Genomic DNA, 17,115 nt, shown 5'->3' on the forward strand with positions numbered 1-17,115 from the left:
GCTGGACCATGAGTCAGCGGTAATATGCACCTTACCGCTGACCGCCCTGTCCAGCGAGGCATGGACATTGCCTTCCACATGCCGGTAGAGAGCCGGAATCGCCTTCCGTGAGAAAAAGTGGCGTTTGGATACCTGCCACTGAGGAACCACACATTCCACAAACTCACGAAAGGGGGCAGAGTCTACCAACTGAAAAGGTAGCATGAAGTGCTAGCAATTTTGCCAAGCTAGCATTCAACCGCTGGGCATGTGGATGGCTGGGAGCGAACTTCTTTCGGCGGTGCAGCAGCTGGGGCAGGGAAATTTGCTTGGTACAATCTGACATCGGTGTACCGAAAGCAAATTGTCCATAAGTACTTGGCTGTGACACACCTAATTCTACACCTATATTCCTCTCAGTGCAGGTCTCAGAGAGGACTGAAGGTATAGTGGGGTTGGAGATCTCAGCTAATGAGGAGCAAGGAAAGGTCCTCTTTGTTCTTTGGTGTGGGTCTTTTAGGTACGCTTGCCAACTAACTGCATGGCAGGTCAACATATGTCTGGTCAAGCATGTGGTGCCCAAGCGGGAGATGTTTTGGCCATGCGAGATACGCTTGAGACATATGTTGCAAATAGCAGCGGTGCAATCTGATGCACTCTTCTCAAAAAAGGCCCACACCAAAGAACTTTTGGAATAACGCGCAGAGACAGCAGCGCCCTGCACATGCGGAGCTTTGCGGTGTGATGCAGTCAGTGTGCTGCCCTTAGGCTGGCCCCTGGAGGGCATCCTGCCTCATTGGTGATGTGCCTCCTCCTCCTCTCTCCTATCAGGCACCCATGTTGAGTCAGTGACCTCATCATCCCCTCCCTCCTTATCACTGGAGCAAACCTGGCAGTATGCTGCAGCAGGGGGAACATGACTGCCAGATTGCTGTCCTTCTTGGGCACCCCCTCTGTCCGTGCTCACGTTACTGGCTTCATCTAGCTCAGTATCATCATCAGAGCCTTCTAAATGCTGGGCATCCTCCTGGAGCATGTACCCAACACTGTGGTTAAACAGTTCGAGGGACTCCTCAGGAGGACATGGTGGGGCTAGGGAAGGAGTCACTGATGCCATTGAGCCGAGGGAAGAGGCCGCGTTGGCAGCTGCTTTGCCAGACAAAGTACCCTGAGCATGGGTGAGAGAGGATGAGGAGGATGAGGACGGCTTGGTCATCCACTCGACCAAGTCTTCCGCATGTTGCGACTCAACACGGCCAGCTGCCGAAAAAAAGGCCAAGCGTGTCCCACGGCCACGTGCTGATGAGGATGCACCGTGTCCATGACCAGCACTGTTGCCTCTAGACACAGAGCCTGCTTGCCCTCTTTTATTGGCTTGTGACTGTCTGCCTTTCCTTGTTGGCCTTCCAGACATACTAATGGCCTGCAGTGAGATGTAGCTGCACTAAGCTGGGATATATATATATATATATATATATATATATATATATATATATATATATACTGATACTGCAGCTAGCAAAATCAACTGCCTGCCTGTAGTATGAGAACACCACCAATCTTCTACAGGTAGCTTTAGCTGAACACTGTGCAGAGGTCGCACTACGCCAACGTGTAAATAATGTAGCTGCCTGCGGTAGTGATAGAATCAGGAAAACACCACCAACCTTCTAGAGGTAGCTTTAGCTGAACACTGTTTTGAGGACACACTACACTAACGTGTAAATAATGTAACTGCCTGCGGTAGCGATAGGATCAGGAAAACACCACCAACCTTCTACAGGTTGCTTTAACTGAACACTGTGCAGAGGTCGCACTACACTAACGTGTAAATAATTTAGCTGCCTGCGATAGTGATAGGATCAGGAAAACACCACCAACCTTCTAAAGGTAGCTTTAGCTGAACACTGTGCAGAGGTTGCACTACACTAACTTGTAGCTTTAGCTGAACACTGTTCAGAGGACGCATTACACTAACTTGTAGCTTTAGCTAAATACTGTGAGGAGGACACACTACACTAACTTGTAGCTTTAGCTGAACACTGTGCAGGGGTCACACTACACTAACTTGTAGCTTTAGCTGAACACTGTTCAGAGGACGCACTACACTAACTTGTAGCTTTAGCTGAATACTGTTTAGAGGACGCACTACACTAACTTGTAGCTTTAGCTGAACACTGTGCAGAGGTCGCACTACATTAACTTGTAGCTTTAGCTGAACACTGTGAGGACGCACTACACTAACTGTAACTAGTGTAGCTGCCTGACTGTGGTACTAATAGGATCAGAAAAACACCAACAATTTTCTTCAGGTAGCTGTACTGTAACAACACCTGCCTGCCTGTCAGTAGGAAGATAATAACAGGAACCGATCAAGCTAAATTGAATACAGTGTGTATATATATATATATATATATATATATATATTGAAATCGTAGAGGAGAGCCGCACCCAGCTTACAATCCAGTGCCAGCAATCAGGTCTTCCCACTGACCTTATATATAGAAAGAGTCCAAAAGGGTTGCTGCACTTAAAAACTTTCCAGTTGCTTTATTTCCTTGTCAAAAGAAGTTTATTGAGTATACAATGTTATAAAGATACATAAAGTAAGTTTACAAGGATCTATAAAGTAAGCTCATTGTTTTACAGTAGGGTTTATATAGGTAAATATCATGAAATTTCAAATATTAAACATTGGGTTCACGTAAACCTAAATTAAAGATATATATCATTTCCTTAGTTACTTTTGTAGGTATTTAAATGATTTATACCTACTATACATATTGTTTACAAGTAGAGTGTATATAGGTCAAATAAATTCTGATAATGAGCTTTAATCATAAGGTGGAGAAAAGGAAAGAGAAAGAAGAAAAAGGGCTGAAAAGTAGAGGTATGGTCCACAAGGTTGTCCCGCTCGTCAGTTTATTATTCTTTTTAGTTCTCTTTGAAGCCTTAGAATGGGTGTCTCTGTAAGTCATTTAATCTGTTACCATGGCAACAGGACAGAGTCATTGAAGTTTGACAGGAACTGTTGTTTTATCCAAGGATGCCAAAGTTTTTCAAATTTTGGAATTTGATTTTGATCGATGGCTACCATCTTAGCATGGGACATTGTATTATTCATTCTGTGAATTGTTTCTGCTAGTACCAATGTAGGAGATTTCCATGCCTTGGCCACTGTTTGTTTTGCAGCCGTTATTAGTTGGATCATAAGTTTGAATTGAGAGAGTGTTAACCATTCCGGTTTTAGATTAAGTAAAGTTAAATATGGATCTGGTTGTATTATTTTTTTAAATATTTTAGATGCAATCACGAAGACTTCCTTCCAGAAGGTTTGGATTACTGGGCACGTCCACCATATGTGTAAATATGTGCCTATTTCTGGGCATCCTCGAAAACAAAGAGTTGAGGTATTAGGTGAATATTTTGCCACTCTAGCGGGTACAAGGTACCAGCGAGTTAGGACTTTATAATTTGTCTCCAGTGCTAAGATGTTGGGTGAAGATGACTTAGATGTGAGCCATATGTTAGACCAGTCCGTGTCTTCTAAAGTTCGTCCCAGGTCCTCCTCCCACCTCTGAACGTAAAAGGGTCTATTAAGATTTGCTACTCCATATAATTGATTATAAAGTGATGAAATTGTACCTTTAGCAAATGAATCTTTTGAACAGATTGATTCAAAAATGGATAATTGGGATAATGGTGTATCCCCCTTTAGGAATGGTGTACAGAAATTTTTGATTTGGAGATATCTAAATATCTCAGAGTTTGGTAGATCATATTTTTCTCTAAGCGATGGGAATGAAAGGAATGATTTAGATGCTATGAAGTCATTTAGTGTCTGAATGCCTGATGTTGTCCAAGCTTTAAAAGAATTTGGGTAGATCCATGCCGGATAAAAGGCCGGATTTCTGATAAAAGAAAGGAGAGGATTGTGTGGAGATTGTAACTGATATTTGGTTTTTAGTTTATCCCAGAGAGATAAGAAGTGTTTAGTTATGGGATTATGAATTTTAAAGCGGTCTTTAGGATCAAGCCATAATAAATTTGATATTAATAGAGGGTCATTTTCTGAAGCCTCTATAAATACCCATAATGGGATTTCCTGATTTGCATGGTATTTGGACAGACTGGCCAAATGTGCTGCTCTGTAGTAGTTAGTAAAATTAGGGTATCCCAGGCCTCCTTTATTTTTGGGAAGATGTAGTGTGTATATAGGTATACGTGGTTTAGAAGAGCCCCATATAAACGAAGTTGCTCTTTTTTGTACTATTCTCAAAAAATAGGAAGGAATTGGAATAGATAAAGCAATTTGGGTAGAATAGTCATTTTGATTGCATTAATCTTCCCTATCCAGGATAAAGGAAGTTGCGACCATTGTTTTATTAGATTTGTGATCTGTCTTAATACAGGAGGATAATTGGTTGAGAATAAGTCAGAATGAGATGCTGTTAAATTAATTCCAAGATATGAGATTGATTTTTCTGCCCATGTGAATGGGAGGGCAGCCCTAGCCGGGATCAATTCCATGTTTGTGAGTGAAATATTAAGCACTAGGCATTTCTTAGGATTAATCATAAGGCCGGATAGGGCTGCAAATCCATCAAGAGCTGGTATTAAGTTAGGACCAGAGACCTGTGGTGATGATATAAAAAGTAATATATCGTCTGCAAATATACATAATTTGTGTGTAATACCTCCTACTTCAATGCCAGTTATAGTTTGGTTTGTTCTGATGTATTGGGCCATGGGTTCGAGTATAAGGGCAAATAATAAGGGAGATAATGGGCAACCCTGTCGGGTACTTCTTTCGATATTAAAGGCTTCAGATTTGTATCCAGCATATTTTATATAGGCTTTGGGTTTATTATATAATGCTTTGATCCATGTTAAAAAGTGGGGTCCAAAACCCCATTTTTGTAATGAATATTGCATATATTGCAAGGATACTGTGTCAAATGCCCTCTTAATATCGAGAGATAGAAAACATAAAGGGATTTTCCGTTTTTTAGCAATATGTGCCAATAACACTGCCCTGCGTATATTATCGCCTGCCTGTCTATTTGGCATGAAGCCTACTTGATCTCTATGTATTAATTTTCCTATAATGCTATTGAGGCGTTTTGCTATTATTTTTGCTAATAATTTAATATCGAGGTTTAACAGAGAGATAGGCCGATAATTCACACAGGAAGTATCATCAGAAAGGGGTTTTGGGATCATACAAACAATTGCCATTAGTGTTTCTTGCCGAAAAGAATGTCCATCTAGAAGTTTGTTAAAAGTTTCAGTGAGAATGGGAGAGAGTATTTCTGAGAATGTTTTATAGTATAAAGCCGAGTAGCCATCTGGGCCTGGTCTTTTGTTAAGTTTTAGGTCTTTTATGGCGTTAGCAACTTCATCTATAGTTATAGGCTCATCCAAACTGCTTTTTTGATTCTGAGATAACTCAGGTAAGGTTATTTTTGAGAAGAAGGATTCAGCTTCTGTAGGATTAAATTCATTGTTTGTCTTGTATAAAGTTGCGAGATGTGAGTGAAATTTATGGACTATTTTAACTGGATTACAAGTGTAAACATTTCTTGATAATTTCAAACGTATTGGTTTGAAAGATTTGTTAGTTGAATTTAATGCCCGAGCCAAATATGTACCTGGTTTGTTTGTATTCATGTAGAAATTGTGTTTGGAGCGTTTGAGGGATTTATCAACTGACTCAGTGAGAAATAGATCGTATTCCAATCTAGATTTTTCCAGATGAGATTTTGTACTCTGAGATGGATTATCTTGAAATGATATGTAGGCTGCATTAAAATTGCGTTCCCATTTAAATAGTGCCATTTGTCTTTGTATTGTACCACGCAAGACAGGCTTATGAGCTTCCCACAGTGTTATTGGGGAGATGTCTGTTGTATTATTAATTGATATGTATTCCTTTAAAGCTTGTTCAATGGCCATCTGATGTAGTGGGTGTTTGAGCATTATGTCCGGTAAGTACCACGTTGGGTCATGCGCTTTTGGTATGGCTGAGGCTATAGTAGTGTATACTGCATTATGGTCAGACCACGGAATCGGAATTATATCTGATGCAATAATTTCTGGTATCATTCCTATTGTTAGAAAAATATGATCTATTCTGGTGAAGGTTTGATGAGGGTGCGAGAAATAAGTGAATTTCTTTTTCATTGGGTTACTTTCTCTCCATGAATCTACCAGATTGTATTTGGAAAGAAGTTGAGAAAAAGGTAATCTAGAGGTTATTTTGGATGGTGTAAAAGGTGATTTATCTAGAAATGGGAGGAGGACCTGGTTCGAATCCCCACACATTATCACTGTTCCTATTTTGTGTGTATTAATCACTTGTAATATATGTGAGAGGAATGGTGTAGGTTGTTTGTTAGGAGCGTAGTAGGAAATCACCGTGATTGCTGTATCCATTATATAACCCATGAGTATCAGGTATCTACCTTCTGGGTCTTTAATTTCTGATGATAAGGTGAATGGTGTGGATCGGTGAAATGCAATTAGAGTTCCCCTTTGCTTGGTACAGGCAGTGTAAAAATGTGGAGAGGGTGTAAAAACCTTCTCCTCTCAGACACGTGTTATGTCAACAGTGTCTTAGGCGTTTTGTTCAAAAGTTCAGTAGCCAGGCTGTCTTAAAACAAAGTGTGAGTTTATTTGGTCACACTTGGCAACAACTTGAAAATATACAAAGTTAAATTCTTCTTACAGCTTGATGTAGTAAAACAAAAATAATAAGAACAAAAACTTGTATCAAGAATGTTCAAGAGATGTCTCAGCTCCGTTTGTGCTTTTCTATGTCAGAGAGATGTCCACTCTAGCAGCTGTTTGTGAGGTAGGCTGTATTTAGGCCTAATGTAAACAATATGTCATCTTCAATGTAAGGATGCGTGTGTCCTTCTTCTTTATGTGTGTGAAAAAGTAGCGAAGTCCTTCTGTGTGTGAGTATAGGACATGTGTTGTGTTGTGTCGTGTAGTGAAGTGTAGTGAAGTGTGTGGTGCGTCCTGAAGTGAAGTGTCACTCTGTTTTTATACTATTTCAAATCAACTAGTCAGCAGACTAAAGCCATAGCCATATACGGCTAGAACTAAAAATGAAATGATCATATTCGTGATTCTTCTAAATATTCTCTTTCCCATGAGCTAACACGTCTCTTAAACTTCTTGATTGTCAGTAACACACAGCAGATTCTTATAAAAAACTAAAGGTGAATGACCTTTCCAAATGGCCGAATTCTTGTAATGGATATTCTTTAAGCTACAGAAATGCAATTCTGTACCAAACCTTACAAATGCATATTAAACTATAATTGGATACATATAAACATATATTATTTCACACAAACTCAATCTAGCTAACTAATTAAATAACTATATCAAATAACTAACTATATTATGGATAATATGTGTTTTTACCTTTAAAAAGATCTTTACAATAAAGTCTATGACATATACTCTACAGTATATTCTTATCTGTGAAACCACTGACCTACTGACCTTTTAGTCATTAACTTTGCACATGAAGAACAACTGTTACAGAAATGACATGCACACAACCTAGCTATTTCAAGATTTGTCTTATGCTGAGCTGAGTGAGCTTTTTCAAAGTCAAAGCTTAAAAGGGACCCAGACTGCATACTTACAGATCTTGATTATAAAGCCGAATTAATATAATTATTCTACAATCCCCCCTGAATATAATTTATTATATTAACTAAATCACGCACACTCCATTTATGGCGCCCTTTCATACACATTTTGAATCAGTTGCTCCAGATGTACCACAGCTCATCATAGGATCAGATAAGTCAGAAGCAATTTTCCGACTAAAAATACCTGTCATAATTTTTCACCTTTTTTCATTTCTTCCTTAATCAATTTATAAAATTGTTTCATTCTAACCATAATACAGATTTGAAACAAAATACATAATATCATGATAATAAATATAATAACTATAGGATGCAATAATATATTTCCGGCAGCTGTTGTCACTGAGGTATTTCCTCAAACTAAAACATTCCTGCTGATTACATCCTACCCATTTAGTTCTTATTTTTACCAATTATTTTTATTATTTATTACCAATTCTTTAGAAACAAAAAGTATAATTCCAATGTACCTTAAAAATAACAAAATAATCTTTCCAATTGATATCTCAGTTGACATCTCTGTTGGCATCCCTGGTACCTTCAGATCTATAATTCTTAACCATAACTTTAGCTACTGGAATAAATTACTAAACATACTCATAAGAAGTAGAAATCTCATTCAAGACATCATTTCTATTTACATTTAGCAAAGGCCTAGCCATGTTTTGTGAACAAACTTCTGAAATACCTGCACCTGTTGTTCGCTAAGTTTGCAACCACACTTCTTTCTGTACAACAGATTATATAAAAATAACGGAGTATGCTAATCTCAAAAGACATCCTATCATTAACTCAAAAAGTTATCAAACCTTATGTTTAAAAAATTATAAAGTTTTTAAATGAAAACTGTAGCAGGTAAATAAGTCACCCAATCTTTACCTTTTTCTTGAATCATCTTACCCTATTTAGACTTTATAATACTATTTATATGTTCTACAATACCTGAGTACTTAAGATGATAAGAAACAAAAACTTTACCAAATACTTAAAATTGCATACACGTCCTGCAGAATTTTAAATCATAATCTGATTCCATGGTTTGAAATCCAACCCCAATGGAATATGACATAAGTTCACAACAACTTAGCTTTTGTTAAAAATTTTCTAGAACAACCTCAATTAATTTATCAAAAAGAAACATTAACTAAAAAAAAAACAACATCCTAATATCCTCCTTTAGTAGGTGGAAAAAAACTAATATAATCAATCTATAAAGATTTGCCAAATTCCTCAATACTTTGTAGTATTAGGTTACTCTTTCCTATTGGATTGTTCTATAAACAAATAAAACAATATTCAGAAGTTTGATGACAAAATGTTCTAAAATGAGTAGTTCAGAATTTCTTTCATTAGCTTAAACAAAAAAATCAATCAATCAGTCAGTCAGGTACCTGGATATGCAAAAAGAAATATTTTCATTTAAAAATAACTATCCATTATTGTTGGAATCAATTTTTTTTTTTTTTTACAATCAATTTTATCTCCATAATCAATCTGTACTGACTCTAAGACAAAATGTCATAGTCCCCCTCTTTATCCTGTGACTAATATTAAATTGTGTAAAAGAATAATTTTACCAGATTATTGTATTTTTTCCTTTACACTGACAATTTAGGTTGGGCTTTCCCAAATATTCTATTTCTGAAAGAAATTTGATCATGTTGAAATTTCTTTTCAGAACCAAAAACATTCCTCACATACAGTATGATTGAATGAACCACACATGCCTGTCACTCTGACTGCTAAACACATGGCAGTCTAAAGATCAGCTTTCAATGCAGACACTTACAGAAAGTTTAATATTGTCATTCCATTGTGCCAATATTTGGATCCATCTATAGAAGCACAAGAAATTCTTTCCCAATAAATGTCCACTAAAAATTGAATAAGTGACTTTTGCATAATTAACTTACAGAACTGTGGTTCTATCCCTCACATTGCATCTATTTAATCCCCATGTATTTTTATATACCACTACATCTGATCTTTTTAACATCCAGTTGCAACTAGACAAAGCTGTGTGTGTTGACACCTTCTGTTTTCCTTGTAATAACACCCTTAGCGTAACATAAGATGCTTTTCAAAACAAATGGTGCAAAACCCACAATGTCTCAGATCTGTAGCATTGGACAATGCTCTCCTAACACATTTTTTTATAAATACCAATGAAATTGTCTCATCATCCACATACACTTGAATATAAAATGGCTGAGAGAGATCTCTATATTAATCAAAAAATACTAAATAAATAAGGGCTTTCTTTAGATCTTCAAATTATTTTATATAAGTTCTCTCTTGTAATTAAAAATATTTGCCCTACAGTAAGCCTATATAATTCATTAAAATTTACTCAGACAAATACTTTGTCTACAAAAATCTCAATGAACTCTCGAGAAAAGTTAAGGCCCAAAAAATCTTATTTTTTAAAAACAATTACTTTAGTAAGTGATAATACCTTTTAAAAATACATTTTTCTCATCCATGAACCCTCTTCCAGATATTTGGAAGACTTTGATCCACAGAAGTGAAAACTGTCATGGCATGACGACTAGTCTGTGTAACTTGATCTGCATTTCTCTGTTGGTAATAGGCTCCTCGTATGTCACAAACTCTTCAGAGAATGATCTGTTACAGTCAATCTTAGCTATCATGCTTTGTATACAACACACTGTACAATTCGGTAACAATCTAGTTTTTCATTTTTAAAATGTTTAACCTTTTTAACACTTTTTAAACATATTTTGTTTGTACATCTGCCAAAAATCATGTACACTACGTTATATGACTTTCCTGATTATAGTAATGACAAAAAAATTGTTTAGAGGAAAATCTCGTGAAACTCACAGATTGGGTCCTGCCCAAAAACTGCGATAGGCCTTTTCCCCGAGAAAACTCCTCCATCAATCAAAGTCCTTACTTTTACCAGAAATACTAATTTACAAAGACTATTAACAATTGCTATTTTTACAATTTTTTTAGATTGAACAAAACTTTCATATTTTTATATTTTCTCTGGGTAGTTTTAAATAAATTAGAACAATCTACTACTTTTAATTTAATAACCAAATCCAAGTTTGGAATTTTTGTAAAAATTGTTCAATCCTTAACTTATTATTTCCTACAACCAAATCTATAGGATTTTTGTAAGACACTAAACACCATGTTTTTTCCATAATCTCAATTTCATACAGTTCTTTCCACAATCTTAATCAATACTTTTTTCTCTGAAAACTTTTTTCTGCCCCCTATATATGTGTTTTAAAATGACCACATGTAATAACACACATTTTCTGTTGTTCAGGGCTAAAATATTCATAAACATTTACATGCAGCATTAAACTTAGTTTCCTTATTAAATAACTTCTTTACACTCTGGCATTAATTAATTACCTTACTACTGCATGTATTCCTGATGGTACAGGAAAATACTTCTGAACCTTGAGATGTTAACCATCCCATGTTACCTTTTATATAAACAAACACACTCACCCCTTGTTAGTATGATAGTCCTTGTGCACTTAAAAAAAAACAAGAGATGAATAATGTCCTTTAAATTTGTTGTTCGTTGCCTTTTCTTTCGTTTGTTGCTTTTTCTTTCTTTTGTTGCGTTTTCTTTCTTTCGTTGCTTCTTCTTTCGTTTGTTGCTTTTTCTTGGAAGAATCATTTTCTTGTAGCTTTTTGCCTTGTTCCTTGTATTGTGTGCTGTAGTGTGCTTTAGTGTGCTTTAGTGTTCTTGCCTGTTGATTTTTCTTTGCCTGTTTCTTGGACTTTCCATCTTCAAACATTAAAATCCGACTTTCATCTTAGCTTACCAAATAGTACATACATTACATACATCTGCCTGTTGTACCTCAATGGTAGCTTTTTCAAATAACGTGAAGTCTCAGTTCTTAGGAACTAACCTTAGCAGAAATCTTCACGTACGTAACGTTACGTTTTCACAAAGTCTTGGATTTCCAACCATAGCTTGAAGCATACCGTCCAAATGGCCTTGACAATCAACTTCGTAGGCTGGGTCTTCCTTTTTTTTTTTTTTTTTTCAAAGTTACAAACTTTGGCTAGAGGTGAGAAAACAGACATAGAAAAACTCACCCGCGACTTTTATTGAACTGTTGTCCACATCTGACGCAAACGCCTCCTTCTAGGTTGTTTACTTAGTTTCTTCTTGGAGCTGCTTGTTCCTCCATATTTGATTATCAGATGCCATATCTTATTTAGAAGAATTTCTCGTCTTTAGCTGGCTCAGTTCCTTGGACCTTGCATCCTTGTCTGATGGAACACAAACGCCGCTTTCTAGGTTCTTTGATCGTTTTTTCCCGAGACTTGATCAATCATGAAAATGTGTGAGTCTCCCCCCTTTGTCGAGGAGCAGGGAAAAAAAACTGGACTGGCTGGCAATCGCCAATGTAAAAATGTGGAGAGGGTGTAAAAACCTTCTCCTCTCAGACACGTGTTATGTCAACAGTGTCTTAGGCGTTTTGTTCAAAAGTTCAGTAGCCAGGCTGTCTTAAAACAAAGTGTGAGTTTATTTGGTCACACTTGGCAACAACTTGAAAATATACAAAGTTAAATTCTTCTTACAGCTTGATGTAGTAAAACAAAAATAATAAGAACAAAAACTTGTATCAAGAATGTTCAAGAGATGTCTCAGCTCCGTTTGTGCTTTTCTATGTCAGAGAGATGTCCACTCTAGCAGCTGTTTGTGAGGTAGGCTGTATTTAGGCCTAATGTAAACAATATGTCATCTTCAATGTAAGGATGCGTGTGTCCTTCTTCTTTATGTGTGTGAAAAAGTAGCGAAGTCCTTCTGTGTGTGAGTATAGGACATGTGTTGTGTTGTGTCGTGTAGTGAAGTGTAGTGAAGTGTGTGGTGCGTCCTGAAGTGAAGTGTCACTCTGTTTTTATACTATTTCAAATCAACTAGTCAGCAGACTAAAGCCATAGCCATATACGGCTAGAACTAAAAATGAAATGATCATATTCGTGATTCTTCTAAATATTCTCTTTCCCATGAGCTAACACGTCTCTTAAACTTCTTGATTGTCAGTAACACACAGCAGATTCTTATAAAAAACTAAAGGTGAATGACCTTTCCAAATGGCCGAATTCTTGTAATGGATATTCTTTAAGCTACAGAAATGCAATTCTGTACCAAACCTTACAAATGCATATTAAACTATAATTGGATACATATAAACATATATTATTTCACACAAACTCAATCTAGCTAACTAATTAAATAACTATATCAAATAACTAACTATATTATGGATAATATGTGTTTTTACCTTTAAAAAGATCTTTACAATAAAGTCTATGACATATACTCTACAGTATATTCTTATCTGTGAAACCACTGACCTACTGACCTTTTAGTCATTAACTTTGCACATGAAGAACAACTGTTACAGAAATGACATGCACACAACCTAGCTATTTCAAGATTTGTCTTATGCTGAGCTGAGTGAGCTTTTTCAAAGTCAAAGCTTAAAAGGGACCCAGACTGCATACTTACAGATCTTGATTATAAAGCCGAATTAATATAATTATTCTACAGGCAGAAGCCGTGTAAATTTGTTGATAAAAAGGAGAAATATATTTTGGAGTAGAATCTTTGGTGAAGTGTGTTTCTTGGAGGCATACTATGTGAGCCTTCTTGTTATGCAAAGTACGGAAGGCTTTGGTCCTTTTTTGAGGGACATTTATTCCCTGAACATTCAGGGAAAGTATATTCAGTGGTGCCATGGCAATAGATCAAATAGTTTTGACTTACTTTTTGTTATGCAGAGCTGACTGCGCAGATCAACCTGTGTGGACTGAAGAGATGAATAGATAGAAAAGAAACCAGTGAATTCTGGAGTAAAGAGTAAACAAAAAACATATGAGATTAGATGATACATTGTATACATTATTTTTTGCAAGTAATCACAATTTACCCGTGAAAGAGAATAAATATCTCTCTCAGGGGAATAAGTGCCTTCGTCACACTCCCACATAATATGGTTGGGAGAATGAGGAGGGCTAATGGGGGTACACGGATCTTCCGCTTACAGGAGAGAAGTGCTATGTCAAAAGACATCAAAATGATGTTTCATTAATTGGAGTGCAGAATATAGTTTTTGTTGAAATTATTTATTCCAGGGTGGTTGTATATGGTTAGTCTTGCCCTAGGCTAAATAATTCAGTTAGAAAGGTACTGTTAATAACTTTGGTATTGATGAAGATAGTTTGAATTATTTTGGGATTTTAACCCTTTTAGAGTAAACAATTACATATTTTATTCATATGTAACTGTTTAGATATGTTAACTCATAAAATTGAGGTTGTATTGCTTCAGATTAGAATAAACAAAAACATAATTCTAGGAACTAGTTAGGTAATAATATATTTGTTTTAAGAAAAGAAAGAAAAAGCTTCCATTACTTCTGGATTATTGAACATATTTGTCCTAAAAAGTAATAAATCTATTGTTATTACCTGATAATATATAACTGAACAAGAATTTCCTTATTTCACTTATATATTCTAAGGCTATATGAATCAGAAGTAATAAGAAATATAACTGGAATGTAACATGATCCCACACAGTGTGTGACTATCAGAATGCAGTTACATTCAGTTATAAATATAGGTTTTTTATAGAGAACCATCTCTTAGTATAATAAATGAAGAGATATCAGGAATTAGGATGTCAGTCCATTGAATCTTCTTGGTCCATGGATGATGTGGCATAACGGCCTCTTTTGTGAGAATGATGATTCCCATTTTGTTCTGAAATTTTCTGGGTGCTGCCTGAAGGTGAAGATGACGCCATTCTTCTGCGTGTGGGAGTGTTGCTGCTTGTGGGTTCTGTCAGATTTAATTTTAAAAGGGTTTGTTGTAGTTCATCTGCTGATCTGCTTCTGTAAATTGTACCTTGGTAGTTAAATCTGACTGAAAAGGGGAAGCCCCATTGATACATAATGTTGTAGCGTTGCAGTTCCATTAGTTGGGGTTTCATGGATCGTCTTTTAGTAATAGTAAGTTGGGATAGGTCAGCAAAAATTTGATAATTGTGTCCTTGAAAATTAAGTTCCTTTTTTTCTCTTGCAGCAATTAGTATTTGTTCTTTTGTTCTGTAATAATGACATTTTGTGATTATATCACGTGGGGGTCCGTCTTTCTTTTTGGCTGTGAGGGCTCTGTGTACTCTGTCCAGTTCTAAACGTTCAATAGGGATATCTGGCTTTAGTTCTTGTAATAGAGCAGTAATAGTAGATTGCAGGTCTGTCACAGTTTCAGGTATTCTCCTTATGCGCAAGTTTGAACGTCTGGCTCTATTTTCGTAATCTTCGAGCTTAGTTTGAAGTATTAAATTCTCTTCTTTTAATTGTTTCAATTCTGTTATATTTTCTTGGGTTGTAATTTCAATTTCATCCATTTTTATTTCTAAGGCTGCAGTGCGGTTTCCCAGCTCTCTTATTTCTTTGGTTAGGCTGTTTGTTATTTGGTCTGAGGTTTGTTTTAAAGCCTTATGAAGCATCTTTTCAAATTGTAATAATATTACTGGGGATGCTGAGGAGGCTTGTGGAGAAGTTTGTGAGAGGATTTGTTCTGTATCTGACTCAAATGGAGAGTCTTGCTGTGACATTTTCTGTCTGTGAGAGCGCCCTGATGCTGTATCTTGTGAGGTGACTGGAGCTGCTTTAGTTGCAGTGAGTGCCTGTGAGCTCTTTGTGAGGTGATTTTTATTTCTGCCACGGTTTCCTCCCAGTACCATATTTCCTGCCCAAACTTTCACAGTTTGTTCCCTGGGGCAAAAAGGTTCAAATGGATACCTTTTGAGCCTGCAGGCTCCGCTTTGTCCTTCTCTTCTCTCCTCAGCGGTGTGGAGCTCTAACAATGCATGTCTGCTCCGCTAGGCTCCGCCTCCTGCCCCCAGTTGCTTTATTTCATATAGTCACATGGAAAAATTACAAAGCAAGTATAATCTTTTCAGACGTAATCATATATAATGCAGATATGAATGGATTACGTTTCGGGCTGGTATGCTTGCGCCCTTCCTAAGATCCGTCAGAGCATATCTAACAAGTTCACTGCAATCAATCCTTTAAATACAAACTAGTAGTATACATCACATGTGGAAACAATATGGTCAATTAATTCAATTCATAGTATATTCATCACCTATGCAGATACGTGTTTTTTTGTGCACCATAGACACAAGATCTAACAATTCGCGGCCGATATCCTTATCTCATCATTCTTATTCTCCAAATGTGTTCTATTAACCTATGAAAAATACATAAATAGATAAAATGAGCATACCCATATAAAAACCTCCCTATTTCAAGACATAATTATATGTTTTCTTCATTTTTGTAGTCACTTTTAAATCAATGCTGTTAAACAAACAAATAAAGATCCAAATCAACATTTAAGCCATATGGAACAATCGTGTTTAAAAAATGTATCCAATATACTTCTCTTTTTCTCAAAGTTGTTTCACGGTTTCCCCCCCTCCTATTTTTCTCTATTCCCTCTAGGACCATGTATTTTAATTGTGATGCATTATGTCCATATTCCACAAAATGTGTAGCTAGTGGTAATTGTGTTAGTTTGTCACGTATAGAGTATTTGTGTCTTGCTATCCTGTCTTTTACTTTTTGTGTGGTTTCCCCAACATAAACTAAGCCGCACGGGCACTTAATGGTGTATGACATATGATGATTGGCAGGTGTAATACCCACGTATAGGGATATTGAAACCCCTATGTGGGTGTGCAAAGACTCTACCTTTTATCATGGAATTGCATTGTATGCATGACAGACACGGATATGATCCAAGGTTTTTTTGTCCTAAAAAAGTTGGTTTAATAGATATAGATGTAGGTTGGTCCAATTTTATTAATCGGTCCCGTATTGTTCTACCTTTCCTATATGAGGACATGGGGGGATTCCACAATTCCTGTAACATCGGATAACTAGTTCTTAAAAGATTCCAATGTTTCTTAATTATCTTAGAGATGTTTTTAGAAAAGGGGTGGTATTGCATAATACGCATACACACGACCGCAGAAAAAGTCCGACGGAACGAATCCGATCATTCCGATTCCGATCATGTGTGGGCTTCATCTCATCTTAGAAATAGAACATGTTTCAAATCTTTCCGACGGACTCGATTCCTATCGAAAAAACGTTCTGCATGCTAGTCTGACGGACTGAAAACGACACAAGGGCAGCTATTGGCTACTGGCTATTGAACCTCCTTTTCTAGTCCGGTCGTACGTCATCATGTTCGAAATGATCAGAGTGGACGAGAAGTCCGCTCGTGTGTACGCAGCATAAGAGATGGTTTTCTATTCGCAGAACCCTTGGGAGTAGTACGTGGCTGGGAGGGGGCAGTTCCAGATACTATAATCCTCAGTGACCCCGAGGAGTCTGCTTGTCACGGGCAAGTACTCACCGAGGCTGAGATGCCGAGAGCG

Source organism: Aquarana catesbeiana, linkage group LG04, assembly GCF_042186555.1.
Source record: "Aquarana catesbeiana isolate 2022-GZ linkage group LG04, ASM4218655v1, whole genome shotgun sequence".
NCBI classification, from domain to species: Eukaryota; Metazoa; Chordata; class Amphibia; order Anura; family Ranidae; genus Aquarana; species Aquarana catesbeiana.